Below are 10,796 nucleotides of genomic sequence, written 5' to 3' on the forward strand. Positions count from 1 at the left end.
TAATAAACACAACTAAAAGCAGCTTTGACCGTCCGAGACCAATTTCTGTGTCATGCCTCTATATGCGTACTAAGAACCATATATACTTAAACCCATATGCGACTGCCCATATTTTAGGTACATACGAGTTTGTAACATAAATATGGGTATATTACTTTCGAGGCGTACTTTATCACATACGCTTCTTGATGGTTTATGGGTCACGCAGTTTAGTAATTCAAGTTCCCAAAACTTAACCTATTGAACGGATTATAGAAATGTGTAAAGTCTGTAACAGCTTTGACCTTATCTTTCTACTCTATGTTAAATATTATATTATGCCCGCCTTCAAATTTAATATTTTATGTAATATTTTTGGATTTATTATGATTTCATATAATAACTACACTTTGATCTTAGCCAAAAGGCCGAGAAGCGATTGGAGCAGCGTGGTGGAATAAGCTCCAAACGTTCTCTTCAAAAAAGGGCGAGGAGGCCTTAGCCCAGCAGTGGGACGTTAACAGGCTGTTACTGTTACATATAGTAAAAATCGTACATATATTTTAAATACAATTTTTAATTTACTCAAAATCTATAGAAGAAGTATATAATAGATTAAGTATTGTAGGAATGTATAGAATTTTTCCTTTATTATTGATAAAGCTTATAAATTAATTACATATTATTATTTATCATTTAACAAACTTGTATAAATTATTGTTAATAAATAAACAATAATGTCAAAAACACAGTTGCTATATTTGCACATTTAACATCAAAGGTATTCAATCGACAAAGACATTATCTCACAACGCAATTCACATTCAACAGGTATATCGCTGTAGTGATAGACATCCTTCAAGCCAACGCTAGCAGCGACCGTAACGTGAGCTACGGTTTGCTACGCAGCGCTACGGGAATCTATGCCTAACGAAAACGTGGGCGTGCGATATTAACCGCGCGTTTATATCTCATTTACCAAGATACCGTTAGACAAAAAGATTTACTTACGCGAGGTGCACGGTCCAGATCGGGATGCAACACTTGTAGTAGCGTGTGAGCCCGCGTGGCCGGGCTGTGGCAGACTGTTGCTCCCAGGGCCGCTTCACTTGTTACGTGCTACCCGCCGCCCTGCGCCCCTGCACGCTTACCCTGGACTACCTCCCTCCCCATCCCGTTCCACCACCGTCACCGTGCGCCTTCCACCGCACCCGCCCCGGGAACCCCACCCCGCATCCGCTCACCAATATCACGGATCTTTCACTTTGCAGCGTCCTTACTCACCTAGCCAAGGTACATATCAAACTCGTAACTTCCAATTAAAATAAAATCTCGATCTTTTTGAATAAAAATTCTCATTTGAATCCTTAACATCTATTTCCGTCGCTGTACAATATAGTTTTCTTTTGTGTACATATCTTATATTAGTTGTGTCATTCAAAACAAACATCACTCAGATAAGATGAATCATATAACCATCCATATTTAGATTATTAATTTATTGCATTTTAAATTAGCATAATTACCACTATCAACGTCAGACCTAGAAATATATGGAAAACAAGAAAAACTTAATCATACATAACCTTGAATAATACGGAATATTAAATAATTATGATAGAATGACTGATTTATAAGATATTTGCGTCGGAGACAACCTTGACTTATAAATAAGTCGGAGTTAAGTTGCAAGGATACTACCATAATTAAGACGATTATCAAAACATATTAAAATGGACGAAGCAGCATATTATTAACATTTATTTACTATATTACCAAGTTGGTATTAATAATTGATAATTTTATTTTATATCTTCACATGACCACTTCATAATTTTTATTATGTAAAGTAAGTATACTCAAAGTTCACTTAACCGCAGAACTTCTAATATTATTAGATAGAAACTTGAATGTTCGATTAATGTGGCAAAATCACTGAGTTACCTAACTTAATTACTCGTCTTCATGTTTACATACAGTTAGCTATGTTCACAGTTAGATAATATCTTTTTAAAAAACTTTTTTTCTCATTATAACATTATAAGACAATACACGGTGCTGGTAGATAGAAAATAAAAGTAAATAATACAAAGTTAGTTCAAGTATCGGTCATTAGCTAAGAAGCTGAAGAAATATCAAACAAATATAATCATAAGTATCTACGTCAAACGTGTTTAGAAAAAAATCGTTTTAATATGAATAACTTACTACTTTGATCTAAAAGAAAACAACAATACTATTGAGTATGTACTTAAAATAAATAAGTTAAAGTTTTCATCTCAATCCATTTATAGAATATTTTTCTGTGTATGTTTATGGTTAAGATTAATAACCCTTGGTGCACTATAATTATTTTTAATTTCATATTGATCAAATTACATATCCGACATGATCACAAAATAAAGCCGGAGTGGCCTAGTGGTTAGAACGCGTGAATCTAAACCGATAATTGTGGGTTCAAACCCGGTCAAGCACCACTGAATTTTCGTGTGCTTAATTTGTGATTATAATTCATCTCGTGCTTTACGGTGAAGGAAAACATCGTGAGGACACCAGCATGTGTCTAATTTCACTGAAATTCTGCCACATGTATATTCCACCAACCCGCATTGGGGCAGCGTGGTGGAATGAGCTCCAAACCTTCACAACAAAAGGGGGAGGAAGCATTAGCCAAGCAGTGGGACATTAACGGGCTATTACTGCATTGATCACAATATTATCATAATTTTCCAATTCAATATTTATATTATATGACAATTATAGTAATATAGTATAATAATATGTAAAACCTAAACATTACTTTCAAAGACTAACGACGACATTACCTTTCTGTAGATTTAATGTTTTGTCCCGACTACCTAAAAACTCAACTAATATAATGGTTATATGTTTTTTTTAATATACAAACCATAAACCAAAGGATTCAATTGACTCTGACAAGAGCGTGTATCGCAATATGCATCGTGACCGAACCTAACGAAGCCCTAACGAAGACCGAACCTAACGAAATCTAATATGGCAACCAGAAAATTAGATAACATAAACATTATTATAATTTATGATGTGTTCATGACCAATATAATAGATAACGCCAATATTAATCTTAACTGGTCAAGTGCAAAACTAAATTACTATTATTCGGAAACTAAATATTAAATTGTTATATTAACATCACTAGAAAAGCATATCTAATATTATGGGTACTTGTTAACATTAATGCGTTAATTTCACTATTTTTCTAAATTATTTTTCTAATCTAGCAAAACTATTAAGCTGAGTCGGCATATTTAGTAGGATTTTACTGTAATAATGACCATTAAATATTAGTTTATAACATAAAATCTTATATATTATTTATAGTAATTCGTTATTATAAAATATCAAGTCACGATACATGCAAGTAAAACTTAGATTTCATAGCGTGACTTTTTCTTAAAATATACAAATATACTACAATCAAAATATTTATCTATATTGTCTAGCTAGCTACCTATATTCTACTATACTTATTTTCTCTAAAACTACTGCAGTGCTATTCTGTAAGAACTCACTTAATTACTCCGCGTGAAACATTGACTTCAAGCTTATGATGCTATTCAATTTCGATGCGTGTATACTTGAAATGTTATAATTATTATGGTCAAAATCGCATAGCACTTTCTGACATTTCACGAGCGTTTTCTGCGGTAAATTTCGAGTTTGTTCTGACAGCTGTAATAGCCCGTATATATGTAAGCCATAATTTTTATTTACGGGAAATGCTTAAATTTCATGTTATTTTTTAAATAAGAATTAGTAATAGTAACAAATAAATTCAACTTGTCGTTTAATTTTCTGCCAGTTCTTATAACATAACAATAATTACAGTAACTCACTGCGTAATTCAATTCTATGTAGTGAATGCTGGGGTCCCCCAGGGATCTGTGCTATTTCCCACACTCTTTCTTTTGCATATTAATGATATGTTCTCTCTTGGGAACATACATTGCTATGCAGATGATAGTACAGTGCATGGTGGACCACGGACGCGCAGTGGCTGGGCGGGCGGAAACTGAGGAGAGGCGGGAGAATCTTGTCATTGAACTCGATAGGACGTTAGAGCTCATCGCCAAATGGGGTTCTGATAATCTTGTAGAGTTTAATGCCAAGAAAACACAGGTATGCGCTCTCACAGCGAAAAAGTCATCATTTTCCCCTCTTCCCTCCCTCTGTGGCACACCGCAGATGATACAAAGCAAAATCGCCATGCTGGGGATGGACGTTCGCTGCGACCTTAGTCCAAGGGATTACATCGAGGCTATTATAAAAACAGCTTCACGGAAACTCGGAGTTCTGAACAAGGTGCGGCGTTTTTTCACGCCACAACAACTGTGCCTGTTATACAAAACACAGGTACGATCTTGCGTTGAATATTGCTCGCACCTTTGGGATGGCTCCGCTAAGTACCTACTGGAGGCCTTGGACCGGTTGCAGCGACGTGCAGTACGCATTATTGGCGACGTAAAGGTCACAAACACCCTTGAACCTTTACAATTGCGTCGCGAGATAGCAGCACTGAGCGCTTTCTATCGACTGTATCACGGCGAGTGCTCTGAGGAATTATTCTCTCTAATTCCTGCTTCCCCCTTCCTTCTTAAGTCCACGCGAGCTGGCTCTCGATGTCACCGCCTAACTGTGACATCAATTCCATCGCGCACAAAGAAATTTGGCAACTCCTTTCTTTGTCGCACTACCAAAAAATGGAATTCCTTACCAGCTCACGTGTTCCCCTCCTCTTACAACCCGGGTTCCTTCAAACGAGGCGTGAAGAGGCATCTTGCGGGCCGGCAAGGCGGGGACGGCTAGTACAGAACATTCTTCCCGACTGTACTGGCCGTCGTCGTGTTTGGACTCTACTACCACTTACCATCAGGTGGAGTAGAGTCATTTGCCATCCCGGGACATATAAAAAAAAAAAAAGTAAAGCAGGCAACGCCCCTGCAAGCCCTCCTTTGTTGCAGGTGTCCATGGACAGTATGGGTAACTTTCCATCGTGGGACTCTCCTGCCCGTTTGCCCTCTTTTCACATAAAAATATACGCTGTCTCAGACATTTTGGTGATCTACAAATTTCACACACACGTTTTTTGGTGCTGTTATGCGCCCGCTAAAACAAATGTTACTATTATAATAATAGAATAACTTGATTATTTTAGTTTATTTATGTGTTATAGCCAAGTTGGGTCAGTGGTTAGAATGCATCAATCTTAACAAACCAGACAGGCACCATGTGCTTAGCACATGGAAGTTAGGTTAGAAGAATTATAATCTCGAATTTAATTCGAGATTATAATTCATCTCGTGCACAGCGTTAAAGGAAAACATCGTGACCTATGTGTGTCTAATTTCACTGAAATTCTGCCACATGTTTATACACTAACCTTAAATTAAATGTCGCTTTTCGTGATTATTTAAAGTTAAAAATAATAACCGTATAATAAATATAACAAACAAGAGCTTACATTAAAGTGTCGAAAATAGTTAAAATATAAGAAATAATTATGATAATTTAATATTGGTGAATTATGAATCTATCAGTCATACTTAGTTTGACAGCATACTAATCAATAGATGAGCGATGTCAACCGCGTACGTACCCCGCATATCGCGATAATCCGCAGAATTAAGCCAGGAACACGTCTTCTCTCGAAGCAAATCACATCGATCATGCAGGTGGCCACACGCCAATTACTCGCTGATAGCTAGCATTATTTATAGATTTCAAATCTAGATTAGAAAAATCTTTTTACACCTTTAATTAATAAAATAAAGTAACATCCTATAAAAAAAATCCAGAACAAAAGTCTAAGGGTTTTCGTGTCGTACCCACTACTTTCAAATAAGATCTATTGTTGGCCGAGAATACCGAGATGGCCCAGTGGTAAGGACGCGTGAATCTTAACCGATGATCGTAGGTTCAAACCCGGGCAAGCACCACTGAACTTTCATGTGCTTAATTTGTGATTATAATTCATCTCGTGCTATACGGTAAATAAAAACATCCTGAGGAATCCTGCATGTGTCTAATTTCACTGAAATTCTGCCACATGTGTTTTCCACCAACCCGCATTGGAGCAGCGTGTTGGAAAAAGCTCCATAGCTTCTCCTCAAAAAGGGATGGGAGGCCTTAGCCCAGCAGTGGGATATTCACCGGCTGTTACTTATTTTACTATTGTTTGTGCCTATCCACTAGGCTTTATCGGCTGTCAAAATAAAGAGGAGCTATTTTATTAACTTTCCATTTGAAGTTGAAAAGTCTTATAAGCAATTTAAGTAACACGAATACTTTAGATGTTACATTTATTACGTAGCATTAAGCAGGGCCATATTAATAAGTTAATCAAATAATACTACATAAATCATGTTCTTTGTGTTTTTAGCGGTGCTCGTTTTGTAGACTTTGTCTTGCAAATTTCACATTTATATTCTTATTTTAATCTCAACATTGATTCGACTACCATTTTGAAATATTCATGTATACATATTTTGTATAATTTATCCATCAATGTGTTAAAAATTGCTTAGTTAAGAAAACCTATTATAAAAATATACATATAAAATAAAGTAGAATTATAAACATATAAGTATTCAATTTTTATAATGACATCTCAGTATTATTATGCACTTTACTGCCTCGTTGGTCTAGAGGCTAGGTGAAAGGCCGCAGAACCCGGGGTTCAGAGTTCAAAGCCCAGTTCAATAAAAAGTTATAACGTCAAAGATTATCAATAGTAGCCAGCAGTCTGGAAGTTTGAAGTGTGTACACTCCCATGCCTCGGAAAGCACGTAAAGTCGTTGGTCCTAAGCCTGACCTTTTTCCGGTCGTGTCGGATTGTGGTACAATCGGATTATAAGAGTGGGGGAATAGAGTACAGCTGTGTTTGCGCACACTCTTGTGCACACAATATCAGTCAGGAGGCTATTATCGTCATTATACACGAAAGCTGTAGTTTAATGAGTAAGGAGAAAATATATTATAAATTTTATAAATTATTAAAATTAATTTTAAAAGAGGAATGCTTTCCTTGAAGCAAAAATGACAGAATGAAAAATAAATATTTCGAAAACATGATAATTTTATTAGTATGGAGGATAATGGAAAAACTTTATAAAAATGCCTTTTAAAATGAAGGATTGATGATACCCAAAGTAGTCTATATCAACCCTCGGGGACCGGCGACGATCTACAAGGGCTCTATGTGAGCGAGAAAAATAATTTAGAATCCATGAGATATAAACAGGACTTCACGATAGCCTCATTAATTTTGATTTTGATATAACGTTGGACTTTTATTGACCTTTAATCAAATAATTTAAATGAATACCTCATAAAATTGCGTAACTGGGTAGGATATTCGCTTTGTGGTCGCAATATAATTTAAACAAGTAAAACTTGCACATATAATAATGCCAGGTATCATCATGTAACCTTATCCATTCTTGTCTCAGACATTCGCAAAGGCAGATGACCTGAAGGCCTGAAATACGTTTGCTGTCGAGGCTCGTTTGGCAAGATTATTTTCTTTTTTTGACATTGTAATAGAGTTTTTGAATTAACAAATTTAATCAAGAGAAAATCAGACATTGCCTATTTAACAAATAGGCTTAGTAAATTTAATGAGGTTAACTTTAAAAAAGGTTTAATAATTATTTGAATATGGTAATACCACAATGGATATCAATCTACATTGAAGACATAGAAGAAAAAAGAGGAAATGATCGGAATAAGCATTAACGAAGAACTTAACGTACAGCTTAGAAACGCATGTCAGCTATAGTGCTCAACTCATAAAGCTTTATATTTATTTTAACAAATATTTATACTCGCATAAAGTAATAGATTGTTCATTACTGGTGGTAGAGCTTTGTGCAAGCTCGTCTGGGTAGGTACCACCCACTCATCAGATATTCTACCGCAAAACAGCAATACTTGATATTGTTGTGTTCCGGTTTGAAGGGTGAGTGAGCCAGTGTAATTACAGGCACAAGGGACATTACTGGTGGTAGAGCTTTGTGCAAGCTCGTCTGGGAAGGTACCACCCACTCATCAGATATTCTACCGCAAAACAGCAATACTTGATATTCTTGTGTTCCGGTTTGAAGGGTGAGTGAGCCAGTGTAATTACAGGCACAAGGGACATAAAATCTTAGTTCCCAAGGTTGGTGGCGCATTGGATATGTAAGCGATGGTTGACATTTCTTACAATGCCAATGTCTAAGAGCGTTGGTGACCACTTACCATCAGGTGGCCCATATGCTCGTCCGCCTTCCTATTCTATAAAAAAATAAAAAAAATAAAAGGGGTCCATTTCATTTGACCAAATATTAAGTATTTCAAATACAAATCGATGCGATATATTTATTCTTTGTATTGATATATATCAATTGATATATATCAATACAAAGAATAAATATATATCAATTGATATATATCAATACAAAGAATAAATAGAATAGAATATACAGAATTAAACGAAAAATATTTTTAGCGATCTTATTATCCAATAGCTTGTAGAGTGATGAGTTGATGAATTTAAATACCAGCATCTTTAACCTTGACAAATAAACCAAATAAACTATTACACACTACTATTGCTTTAACCCGATACAAGCCTTTTTTTGTCAATAAAATTGTGATTCCTAGAATTTACAAAATATTTTAACTGTTATGTCTGTATACAGTTATGCAAATACTATACAAAGTGAAATGCATTCCTTATAGGCTCTTTTATCCAGCTTTTAAATATTAAAAAATATATCTATTAATTGTTCATTTTATATATGGAACGGAATTTATACACTCACTCCCATCGTGGCCTTGAAAGCACTGTTGGTATCCATGAAAATTCCTTTGCGCCGACTTAGCGAACTTAATACATTCATAACATTCGGGCGACGGATTCCAAAGGCGTAAAGAACTTTGTCCCTGCCGTAAGAAAAAGGACAACGATGCATACTATTTTATCATCTTTTTGTATTTCGTAATGATGACATAATATTTTAAGCACAAAAATTAAAGAGAAAAATATCTACTATCTATTTAATATTTATAATTTTGATAATATTATCGCAATAAATTCCCCAAAATGTATACAGTGCTCTCACGCTGATAGCAGTTTTTCTGTAGACTTTTCCGAAATATTCTCAATCTCGAATGTAAAGTTTTGTGTCTTGTCATTACTTATTGTCAATTTTTATGTTAGTATAAATACCAATAACTACATAACTGGGAGATCACAAATGATACGAACGGAACGTACTGACAATATGAAATATCTAAAAAAAATCTATAAGTCTAGCTCTTGTATAGCCTCACAGGCGGAGTAAAAACAAATAAAAGTAAACATCTTTGACATTGAATTGTGATACCTTAAATAAACTATGGCATTCAATATGGATTCGTTAGAAAATTTTTGTTTTGAATTTAAGGGAAGTTATTATGGGATTCAATAAGATTGTAATATATAATAATATTAGATTTAATGCGAATTATTATAAAATATTACTGAAGAGTATAAAACAATAATGAAGAATATAAAACTATGTTTGTCTGTTTTCAATCTATGTTTGTAATCTGGTAACAAGAACATACTCTTCATAGCGGGAAATTGATTCTCTGACATTTTTCTTACGAGAATTGTGTGGTAAAATAATATATTATAAGGATTTAATGATTGCGAATAATATAAAAAAAATTCATTAATTTAATCGAAATCTTGCTTTATTGGTGTTGAGATCCAGTGTCACTTTGTTATTTTGTTTCTATTCTGTTTTTTATTTGTTTTTTAGCATATTAAAAAAACAATAATCATGTTACATAAACTTAAAATATTAGTCTTATGTTGTAGAGTCATATTTAAGCTTCTTGTGTTTCTCTTTCCTTCAGTGAGATCGTCATAGTCCCAAAGATGCCGGCCGAGACGTCTTTACATCAAACATAAGCTTCTGAGCAAAAACTTGTACAAACGATTAATGAGACGTTAAGCTCATTTTCTTTTCTAAGAAATCTAAACTTACCTTCGCCGCTAAGTTAGGTCACTCACGTACATGATGTTCTACAGTAGTGTAGATCACCTTGAAGGGTTCCAACGACGGTGAAGATGAAGTAATAAATAAATAGTGTAAAATTATTTTGCTTTGGAAATCCAATTTCCAAGAGCAAATCGTTACGATTAAAATGCTAAATAAGGATACAACGATACATCAAGACAACGAATTCGACTATAAAACAGTTATACTAAGAAAGTAGCACATATTTGTGACTACGTTAATGTGGACATGGATGGAAACGGAAACTTTGCCATTTTCTGTTTGCTAACCTTAAAATGGAACGCATGTAAAACGTTACCGGCAATTTCCTACAGAGCCTGATTACCTGGCGTCGTTCAGTGGTTGTAGCAACAAAGATGTTGTTGTTAACTATTTTGCCAAGGTCCCAATATAACCCAAGGTACCTTGTTTAAACATTTATGGAATGTAAGAAAATATTTGAGAAGTGTATACTCTTAGTTGTTAATTTATTAAAAAATATATTATAATAATTATCCTTAAGGCTCATTTGAGTTCTAATTTACAAACCTCTCGGTTGGATGGGTAGACTGGGTAAAATTTTTTAGGTTCAACGCCCTTTATTTTTGTAAAAACTTCTAATTCTAATTGTTTTAATTTAATTTAAATAATTTATTGACTAAGTGATAAAGAGGCCGTTATCTGTTAAGTACAAAATATTTGAATTAGTATAAATAAATTTGCATATGTTACGAAGATTTGCAACATATT

The 10,796-nt window shown here is 34.5% G+C and overlaps 1 pseudogene; it reads right to left on the bottom strand.

The window, feature by feature from the left end:
- Positions 1-312: 312 nt before the first annotated feature.
- Positions 313-419, bottom strand: LOC126774612 (U2 spliceosomal RNA; annotated as a pseudogene).
- Between the last annotated feature and the right edge of the window lie 10,377 nt (positions 420-10,796).

The sequence above is a fragment of the Nymphalis io genome, chromosome 16 (genome assembly GCF_905147045.1).
Source record: "Nymphalis io chromosome 16, ilAglIoxx1.1, whole genome shotgun sequence".
Lineage (NCBI taxonomy): Eukaryota > Metazoa > Arthropoda > Insecta > Lepidoptera > Nymphalidae > Nymphalis > Nymphalis io.